This window comes from Serinus canaria, chromosome 1 (genome assembly GCF_022539315.1).
Source record: "Serinus canaria isolate serCan28SL12 chromosome 1, serCan2020, whole genome shotgun sequence".
NCBI lineage: Eukaryota > Metazoa > Chordata > Aves > Passeriformes > Fringillidae > Serinus > Serinus canaria.
In genome coordinates this window covers 19,530,620-19,541,079 of record NC_066313.1, presented here as the reverse complement: position 1 = coordinate 19,541,079, position 10,460 = coordinate 19,530,620, and positions in this window count along the sequence as shown.

Here is a 10,460-nt window from a genome sequence, read left to right as displayed (position 1 = left end):
CTTTAAAAGCAGCACAAATCACAGAGTAAGGCCCTGGCAGCAGGTGCTCTGCAGGCCACAGAAGAATGCTGGGTGGGGGCAAACAGGCAATTACAGTTCCAGCTTTGCCTGATTTAAGGTGCTCTCTGAACCAGCAGATTGGCAGGCAGTGACAAAAGCAAGGCTCAGAGAGTTCAGGGCCCTAATTGGTAGGATTTCAAGTGCACTACAACTCTGCTCTGCAGGACTTCCTGGCCACTCTGATGGAATTAATTTCATCCTAATGCATCATTGTGCATATGATGTATCCTCCTTCTCCAAATATAGCATTTCAAATAATTAAAGCCAGGTTAATTACTCGGTCAGCCACTGGGAACACTTACAATGCCACCATATGTAGCAAGAACCCCATGCAGCTAAAGAACCTCAAACTGTTTCCCATGTGTCTGGATGGGGAAAAAAACTCCCACCCTCTTCCGTATTTTAATAAATAACACTAACTAAAGCATGGATGCTATGTGTGAGATTTTATGGGGTATCTGGTGTGAGATTTAAAAACCAAAATTACAAGTGCTCACAACAAAGCAGGCCAGCCAAAGGCTCAGGAACTATTTGTCTTTTAGGGGATTACATGCAATAGTCTGGTGTTGCCAAGAGAGAGCTGAACTTCCTTAACCCAGCCAAAGGCCAAGGGAGAAATACAGCTGCTGGCTACAGAGGCCGTAACACCAGGAAGGAAGAATCCAAACTGAAGACAATTCATTGTAAGAGGAAATAGTATGGATTTACCAAATACACCTAATAAGCTGGAAATCAGGATGCCCCAGCCAGCAGAGCCACATGTTTAAACAGCCTTCCACAAAACAACTGATTTACACATGAAGCAATGCCAGTCAGTGAAATATACGAGCAACTAGAAGTGACAGTAGGGAAGCTTACTTTCACAGCCTGAGATATCTCCCTAGTCTTAGTTTTAAGTTCTTAAGTACTCCATATGTACCAGCAGATTTACTGGGACATTTCTCGCATAACTCCCCCAGACACCAATGTCTCAGAGCTCAAGCATTTAACAATAGGGAAGCAGTTCACTCTCTAGGCTTTTGATATACCCACCATCTAAACCAGAGAGATGAAAGCATTTCTGCTCTCTGGGAAGCACAGCTACTACTTAGGATTTCCACAGATAAAATATCTGGAACTACAGAAAAAATTTCAAAGTCATAGTAAGCACTTTGTAAGGCTGGAGAGGTACATAGTGCAACATTTGTTACACTCAAAGCAACAAGTAGTCTCTCTGATTTCTTTTATAGCTTGGGCAATTCAGCAGCCATGCTTTCATTTACTGCTGTCAGTTCAGACAGCTTTTGTCCTCAGGTTCATAAATGTTACCTAAGTGAGTTTCCAATATAAGCCTGCTTGGATGTTTAACTAGCAATTTAAAACTAATCCTTGTCCTTCTTTCCCTGTCCATCACATCATTCAGAAGCTTGTTTGCACTGTCACTTTCAGGCAGTCTTAGTAAAGCCTGGGAACAGCCATCTTCCACAGCTAGCATTACAATTGGGATGAAAACGTCTCCTTAGACTGAGCCACTCACCCAAAGTAACAAACTGCACCTTTTACTCTTTCCTTGCTGGTCAAAACTCGTGTTTTCAGAATGGATCAACAGTTAAGAAAAGAATAAAAAGCATAGCTTAAAATTCTACTCTTTAATAGTGGACCATTCCTCCCCCATGACATAATTATTTATGAAGCCAATAATATACAGTTTGCTCCCCAAATCCATCATGCTGCTTTCAGGAGTTGTTTCCTGGGACTTCCACCACAATGCTATTTGGTGGTGGATTTTTTTTTTTTTTTTACCAGATTTTCCAAGAGGTACATCAGTCTTTATTCTGAGAAAGACTGGGCCATGTCCTTTACCACTCATAACTGTGGTATTCACATGCCCTCTGAACAGAAAGAAACTGTGAGAGAAGAAGGAAAACACAATTCTTATCTCGCTTGCTGTGCCCGTGTTGTGCTAAAGTAGAATGCAATATGGAGATTGTTTACCCAAAGTGAGGATGTTTTGTTCCCTTCACCTATCAGAGCCAAGAAGTGTGTGTGTGTGGGACTGTCATGGGACAGTCATGAGAGAATCGGAGATGAGGGCTGTTCTGTGCAGTTGTGAGCAAGAGTGAGTGCTTGGCAGATTTAGTTTAGATACAATGTACATAGTACAGTATAATAAAGTAATTAATTCGCCTTCTGATGATGGAGTCAGATGCACCATTCTCTCTCCCCTTCGTTGGAGTCACCATTGATTTACAATACATAACCCTTGGACTTCCTTATCCATAAACCCTGAATATGAGTGCTGCAGTGACTCTGAGAGCAAAATCCAACAGTGACTTAACTTAAACCAGATAATATCCAGGTTCTGCCAATAGGAAAGGAAATGCACAGGACAGCAGAATTCACTGGATCAGGCTGCTTTGCCTTTCAGGTACTTCCACCTTCTAGATCTGAGCACAGTAATCAGGCAGATTCAGGGACAGTACTGTGAAAGATGATTTTATTGTGCAAGGAGTTTTATAAGCCTGCAAGTTAGACATAGCTTCCTGAACATCGGGAAAAGTTTGGTACAATATCTAAGTTACAAATTAATTACCCAAGATGTGTGAGAAAGGTAAAAGACCAGTTATACTCTTCAATACATATATTTACTAGGAGTTATCCCAGTTATGAAGCTATGTGTTGCAATAAACCAGGCTATGTGATCATTTGCTAAAGTGATTCTGTCCTTACAACAGAATGATGACGAAAAAGGGGCAGGAAATGACACCATTGCTCCTTTTTCTATCTACAAATAATGATTTATTTTTATTGTTTTGAAATACAATATTTTTATTGTATTGAACTGCAATCTCCAGAGCAGGTCTCTGGAGATATTTATGTGATATTAAAAGGTGCTATAAGAGACTGAGCTTGTAGTGCACCTACACCTACCACAACTGCAGTAATGCTGATAATTTGGATTCATTACCATGACAGCAAAGAACAAACCATTCCCCTTGCAGTGTGACAAGTAAACCACAAACCCACAGTGTGACCAAACACACAAGGAAAATTTTCCCTTTTTAAGAGAGTCAACATTTTTAACAATGTTGAAGTTCAGTGACCACTACCCGTCAAAACTATTATGCACAGCACACGTGTATCAAACCAGGTGTATGGCAGGATTCAATACCTCAGTTATAGAAGCTCAGGCTGATCCATACAATAAGAAATGCAGGAACTGGGAAAACACAGAGCAAGTGTTGGCCTCTGCAGGAAGACATCCGGGTGCACTGGTGAACTCCACCTTGCAGCAGTGTGCCCTGGTCAGCAGGCCAATGGAAAAGGTCAGTTCCACTCTCTGTTTGTGAAGCCCTTTGTGGAGTACTCTATCTCGGTCCTTCCAATACAAGACATAAATTGGCAAGTCTTTTGTAGTGACTATGGCTGACAAAAATCCCAGACTTCCAAAATGAAGCAAGTGTGCTGTTGAAGCTAAAGCAGGACACTTTCTTTTCAGAAAAAGAAAGTGTCATTTGCAAATTCCCACCACCACTTGTCATTTGCAAATTCCCACCACCACTTCAGTATCAGGAGGCTGTTTTGGAACCATACATGATTCTATCTAAGAAAAGTTTCCCACCAGTTTCTCCTGTGTTCACTAAGACAATCATCATTATATTTTAAGCAATTCCTTAGGTACTCAGGGCATCTTTAGTCATTTGGAACTGCAAGCAAGTGCAAAAGCAGTAGTGCCTTAATTTCTCTCACACTCCATTTGGTTTCGCTTCCAAGGCACAGGAGCAGCCTGCCAGGGCTGACAGCTCATCCTGGCATTCAGCAGGGATGTGTGAGGTGCACAGGGCACATTCAGTGTGGCTCGTACTGGTGACACACTACCCGAAATCACCTGCTAAGCCATCAGCTTCAGACAGAGCCACTGTACTGTCTCACAGCTTCTATCTGCTGTCTCACTCTCTTTTACCTGTGACAGACCACACCTCAACAAGGTGCACATTTTTGGGCACAGATGGTCTCTTGCAGTACCTTTTACAGCTGCTGAAGGTGTCTCATCCTGATGGAATAGGATTTTCTTTCCTCAGTTCACTCTTGCATCCCAAGGTGCATCCATGCAAACGGGGAGAAATGACATTATCAACAAATATGTAAGTAAAGGGAGATCTATTATTTGGCTAGACTGTAACTTTCATTTACCAGAAAAAAAAACAAGGAAAATTTCAGAAAAAAACTCCCTAATTGTTAGGACACATTATAACTGAATAAATTTCTGAGAGACAGCTATTAAGGGCAAAGACATGAGTGATACTGATGGAGGATACTGATGAAGAACACAAACTTGATACAGCACAGAAATAAACCTAAAACTTACTTGTGTTGCAGGACATTTTTTTCCTTGTAATCTGATACACAGAATTTGCAGAAGACTGCAGAATGCAACTAGGTTTCTCTTCACAATAAAACCGCATATCATCAGGTTTCACAAAGGCTGAATGGAAGTGTAGGTTCTCTTGAAAAATTTCAGTATCAGCTCAAATTAGAACTTCACCTATGTTTTTTACAAGATTTGCAATTTGGGAAATAAATAAGTGTGTCAGTTTCAACTAAACAACATCACCGTACATACAGTGCTCTCTCAATTTGGAAAAAAACAGGAAAAATCTATGTTTCAAAAGAGAAAATTCACTTGAAGGGGCACAGCAGCATTGTATCATGAGGGTTGCATCATTTTATATTCCCTCTGTATCTTCCAGCTGATTGCACAAATGTTAAGCTGCAGAATAATTACTTCAGGCAATCACAGACCTAATGAGGGCAGCAGCACTGACCACCTATACGGCAGTGACCACCAGCTTTCTTTGGTAACCAACTGTACAGGCCTAAAGGGAAGCACAATCACTTTGTCCTGACATTTATTGCTTTAATTGAAGGTACATAAAACCTATTACAGGAAGCCCCATGTGTTCACTGAACATATTTTTTGAACAAGAAGCATTTCAATAACAGCAGAGCAATTCAGAGGGAAACATACAGAGGGATACTTTTCATCTAAGAAAGAACTTCATTTTGGGCACTTGCCCAAGCCAGGGAGATCCAAACAGCAAGACAAGCAGCTTACCTGTATCAATGTACCAATGGCAGAGTTAAATACATTTTACACCTAGGCTGAACTCCATCTTTATCCCTCACCAGCTGACTTGAAATGGTGACTTTCTAGAATTTCAGCCTTATGGAAGAGCTGTCCCCACTATTCTATGTAAATATCCAAAATGCTTTAGTATTTTGCATTTACAAAACCAGTGTATGCTTATCCTGGTATTAGAGCCAAACGTGCATGAAAAAAAAAATCAGAGACACAACATTATTCTTTTACTTTATTTATAGGAACATTCAGTTTTGAAGACAGTTATTTGACAGTTTTCAAAGTATTCAAGAACATTTCTAATGAAGAGAGCCTGATTATATTTTAATAATTTCCTGTTGTTAATCAGGATGAGATACAGGCTCTTATTATAATAGAAGCTATCTTGAGATAGGGTGAGTGCTATCCAGATGCACAGTAGTCCTCAACAATCACTATTCCCTTCAGCCTTATTTGTTTAGTGCTCCAGTAAACAAGTGGGACTTCAGTGGCAGCTCTTAAAATGGTCTTTTGGCACTTGGGTGGTAGCATATACCATCATACCAGCATCCAGTTTGATAAATTTTTTTTAATGTTTTTTTTTTCCCCTTATTTTCAGTTTCATCTTCAAAAATGTCAGGCATGTAAGTCTAAATTAACTGTAATTCAAAGCAAATACATGTGTTATATACACAGACTTCAGAAAACACAAAGCCCAGTAAAAAGATTTCAGATTTAAAGTCACAAAGGGAAGGAGACAGGTTAATCAAAAGCCCCAGATACAGGGGTCTCATTTAGAACTTGTTAGTTATGTCTGTCAAGCATAGGCAACAGTGACCTTATATTTCAAAATTAAATTTCCATCTCCATGTCAATATAGCAATGCTTAGTTAAATGCAGAGGAGCAGCAAACCTATCTTTGTAAGAGGAAGTAGTAAATAGGCTTCAGAAGAAATATGAAAAATAGTTAGATTTCCTAGAGAATTCCAAAATTCCAGTCATAAAAGCCAGCAAACATTTGCTGTTGCAGTGTGCTATTATAGATACAATCAAACTTGTAAGAAATGCCAAGATGGAGTTTGTGACAGGTAACAGACAGTTTCCAGAACTGCATCAGTCAACATGCATCACATCATATACATATTGTGTGTTGGAACTTTACAAGAACTTTCTTCTGCTTATTTCCCTGAATCTTAAAAAAAAAAAAAAAAAAAAAAGAGAAAAAATATATACTGTGTGACATCAATGAAATATTTTTATTTACAGAAGCAGCAACTTGGCCAGCTGGAGTTAAGGGAAGTTCAATGGAATTTAAAAAACTTTCTTCCCAGTTCTTTGCAAGGTTTGGCATCTCAAACTATCTGTGAGCTCCCATAGAAACTGTGCAAGCATAGCCCTTAACATGCTCATTTCAGATTAAAGTTTACTTGCATATCACCTCAGTGGGTTTTTTTCCTCTCTTTACCAAATGTCTACTCAGGAACTGGAAGACATGAATTGTATGTGATCAAATTAAATGCCATCTGCCTATGAACATTATGCTGTGAGCTGTAATCAAACATGAACAGCAGAAAAAAAGCACTATCACCTCTATGACTTTGTGGGATTTCCTAAGGAAGCTCTCCTTTTTAATGCACGTCAGAACTGTTTCACAGTACTTGTCAAATGGTCCTGGAGTAGGTCCAAAGCAGCTCCAAACATCCCAGGGCATCCTTTAGCCTACTACTACATAATCATAAACTATGGTCTGCAATAGTTTGTCTAAGTCACCATCTCAGAACTCACCAACATCAGCTCCTTCAACTCTAGAACATTAGGAATTAAAAAAAAAAAAAAACCCCAAAATATTGCTAAAAGTGTCAGCAGAGGGGACAGGGCAAGGGGAGGCAGAACGTGGTCCAGAGTTAAATCCAGCTGCTGATGTCAAGAGAAGCTGAATTGCAGCAGAAGCCCTACTGCCGAGGTTCCCAGGCAGCCTCACAGACAGGGCAAGTGGAAGGGAAAGTCAAAGGTGCAGTGAGCATGTGCAGCATTCAGGCATCTCTATTGTGCATCCCCAGCTTTATCTTTAGACACCAAAGGCTGATGGCTTTTCTAAGCAAAGGCTTGCAAAGCTCTGATTCATCTTCCGTCTTCCAAGAGGAAGACTTACATGAAAGCTGAAGCTTCCATTACAAGAGAAGCCAACGCCACTACTTGCTGTGGCTGTTTCAGGTGAGACATTGTATTCTGGGGGTTGACAGCAGCTTCTTCCATGCCCCTCCCTCAGCAGTCTTTAAAAGAATAGATTTTCTTAGTTAATTAGATTTTCTTCGGTTGAAAAGACTGAATTATTTCCCAATACAGTAACTCAAACTACATACCGTATAATCAATGCTTTTAGATACAAGTATCCACTGGGCATTTATTTCACACAGATACACTTGGGGTGAATTATACTTGCTGAGAAAAATCGGGCACTTGAGTGTGATCAGTGACACTAGAAATCTAATTATCTTTAGCTTTCTAGATGAATCTTTGGAAAGACTAGGGCACAGCTATGTGGCTAATTAAGCTGTATACAGATCCCACATTAAGCAGATGGTGAAACTTGAATGTGATTTCATAGTAACACAATCGAAAGTGACAATTCTAAATTTCTCACTTTGTCTCCAAACTGGCTTTGGGATAACCTACTATAACCTTCAACAATTAGCTAAGTAGGATCAACATCCAGATTAAACAGATTCTTCCTGCTATTAGGACACATCCAAAACTGAGGAGCTTTGTAGACAGTGGTTACCTTTGGTTCATTTAAAATTGTTTCAGAAAACAGAGAGTCACTGCTTTGATAGAGAACAATATTTTTCTGTTTGTTTGCTGACTCCTAGCCATACTATTACGTTATCATTATACTATACTTTACTATGCTTTATTATCACCAGCTATTCTGTCTCAAGAAGGCAATAGGCAAGTAGTCTAAATGTCACCTTCCTGTATAAGCAGGAAGTGTTTCCTCCAAGCTCCATTCCATGTTTGCCATTTTTCTTGCTTACTCTACATCATCCGTCACCTGAAAGTCAGGTGATTCAACCATCTTCAATGTCACATCATCCTAATTTGTCCAGCTGTAACGAGAACAGCTGATGTTAACAAGTTACCCATTTTCCAATTTGAAAATTTCTTGGAGTTAGACACACCACATCCCTCAAGCTGTTACAGAATATGAAAGAGGAGAAAAAGAATTCAACAACACTGAACCTCAACCATTTCCATACAGAGTCAAAAATTAATTAACACTGGCCCAAAAAGCCAGAGCAGAATGGTAAGAGACAAATATGGAATAAAATATAACTTACTCTTCATCTTAAAACAGCATTAGGTAATTTTTTTTTTTTTTGTAAATAAAGCCCTAACTAGGTGTATTAGTGAGAAATAATTTCGCCAATAATATAAAAAAAATGGATGAGGTTAAGGAAGAGACTGCTACCTCTCCCAGCTGGGAAAAAGAGATATGAGATGACTGAACAAATTAAAACCCTAAGGACATAGAAGGAGCAAAGGTAGAGGGAAGGGATAGGAGACAGACAACTTACCGTATTAATAGAAACAAGCAGGCACTTTTAAGATGCCTGAAAACTTTTTAATGTGAAACGCTTTCATTACTAATCCTCAATGGAACTGAATGAAACATTGTGAAAGAACAGAGGCAAGAAGGAGAACTTGCAATTATACCACTGAGTGTACAAAGTCAGAGGACATCAGGAGCTTTGCAGGCTGATCAAATAACAATCCAACAGTGAGGAATTCTGGAAAACCGTATTTCTGTCCACACAAACCTTGGTAATGGCCACACCAATCCTAGAAAATTAGAGACCAGTCAATTTTGTTACATGCAATAGATACATATGTGCCACATGGCTTAAGGTGTGAAGTTCACCCAGGAAGAATTCAGGGTAGGGGAAAGTGTAAAGCAGGTGGCTTGACTTTTTGTTAAAGCTAGTGGAACTTTTAAGAACCAATCTTCTAATAGTCAGATTTAAAACTTCTTTAAAACACATCCAAACAGGTGAGACATTTTGCCTTGCTCAATATTCAGGTTTTTTGCCACTAATGCAGGGTCATTAGCAGTATTTATGGCCACAAGAAATTGATACAGATGAAAGTAAGCAACACAATGAGATGTCACAAGCATCACTAAAGCAGTTAACTCAGAGTGTTCCTTCCTCTGGCCACCCCTGAAGCCTTTTGTTCATTTGCTTAGCCTAGCTGAATAAACCAATCTACATTTGATGCTACCCATCAATCTGAATTTTAAAGCTAATACAAAGATATCTTATTTGCCCCCAGCCATTTCTCTCTTAACTCTCAATTCATGTCACAGAAGCAAAGAACTTTGTTAATTGTGGGATTAAAGTCAGGCTCCTTCAGTTTTTATGCTTAATAGGAGCAATCATGTCAGTAGCTGAAGTCTGGTCCTCAAAGAGCCAGGTTAGTCAAACATAAGACAGAAATCCAACTGCTCTACTTGACAATGAATTAAGATTTTGCTACAAGTAGTGCCTGAAAGCAATTATTCCCAAATTATGACAGCAGTTCAGAAAAGTTATGTATATCTCTGAATTCTTTTTCTTGTAAGTACAAAACACTATGGTGACAGCAAAGACCCCATCTGGACAACGGTCTGCCTGTATGCTGACTAGCCAGGAGGCAACTGGCAGGGCTGAAGCATCTTCTGTGGGTACACTGCCACACTGCACACAACCTCTTACTGCACATAGCCACACATCAGCAGGGAAAGAGTAATTTTCTGGAGTTTGTTATAAGCTGAACTGGGTAAATAATACTGGCCCAAAATACTCTGCTGTCAAGGAATGGAGCTGTTCAAGCACAGAATATCTGAAGTCATACAAAGGACTGTAAGACTTCTTAATAGGACAGGCAAGATGAAGTGTCAGGGAAACTGAAGCTGAATTATTACTTTTAATACTGTTGCCACATTAGATCCTGTTCTTAGGAAGGCACGCCTTCCTAAGAACAGGATCTAATGTGGCAACAGTATTAAAAGTAATAATTAAGAGATCCAAAACAGTAATAAGCAAATAAAATCTAACATTGGGAAAAGGACAAAAAAAAACCTAAACAACAACAACAACAAAAAAGCAACAACCAAAAAAGGCAGTGGAATCTTTTATAGCATATCTTAAACTTCTTCCTCTGACAATCAGTATTAGAGAAGTTATTTCCCATAAGTCTAATTTAACCTAGTACACTTCAGATTGGAATATAATAAATCTGCGGCTAAACTCAGTCAAATTGAAAT